This window comes from Haemaphysalis longicornis, unplaced genomic scaffold (genome assembly GCF_048455015.1).
Source record: "Haemaphysalis longicornis isolate Haplotype H1 unplaced genomic scaffold, Haemaphysalis longicornis Haplotype H1 scaffold_7, whole genome shotgun sequence".
Lineage (NCBI taxonomy): Eukaryota > Metazoa > Arthropoda > Arachnida > Ixodida > Ixodidae > Haemaphysalis > Haemaphysalis longicornis.
This window is the reverse complement of record NW_027526422.1, coordinates 134338273-134339171: the sequence shown is the minus strand read 5'-3', so window position 1 is coordinate 134339171 and position 899 is coordinate 134338273.

The following is an 899-nucleotide window of genomic DNA, read 5'->3' as shown; positions in this document are numbered from 1 at the left end:
GGCGACCGATTTGCACCAACAAAATAAAAAAAAATAATTTTTAACCCTTGCTCTTTCATTTTTTCTTTCAGTACGCAAATACCGCCTAAATCATTATCAGCGTCAAGCGTCATTTCCAAAAGCATCCTGACGAGTGTGGGTAGAGTGTACGAGAAGTTTTAGAGTGGCCCGAGTGGCGGCCTCTCCCATTGCTCCGCCGGGTCGACTTTCGCGCAGAAAATAAACCGGTATAGCGGCGGCGCTGCTGTCCTCAACAACTGAACAGCCGCCGCTTCCCGACCCCACCTCCTAGCCTGCGCGCGGCAAGATTTGCGCTGCTCGCTGCGGCGTTTGGCGCCTGGGCAGCTGATTTATTTATCGATTATGAAGTTTAACGCGCCGACGCTTCACGGGCGATGAGGGGCGCCGTTGTGGAGGGTTAAGGATTAATTTTGACCACCTGGGAATCTCTAACCTGCGCCAAAATCTTGAACACACGGCCGTTTCTAACTTTTTTTTTTTCATCAGAAAAGCGGCCGCCGTGGCAGGAAACGAATCCACGCCTTTGGGAAGCTAATTTAGAGCGTAAATGCCGTACGTTGTAATTCCGCTTGTGAAAATTTTAAACTAGTACGACCCAACATCAAAATATCGACGCCTTCCACCTAGCGATACCTCCACATTTCCTGATGCGTATTCTGAAAACGCTCTTGATATACAGCTCCCGTTAACTCAAAGTCGTAAAATTGTCTGAGAATTTTAAGATATGTGGAATGCCAAAAATTTGTGGCCAGGTCACTGAAATAACAGCTGGTGCTCCTTATAGCTCCACTGCAAATAGGTGCTTTCCTAATAAAGGGAAAATAATTCGCGCAGAAAACAATTCTTAATATTGCAAAAGAAAGAACTTAGATCCTCGC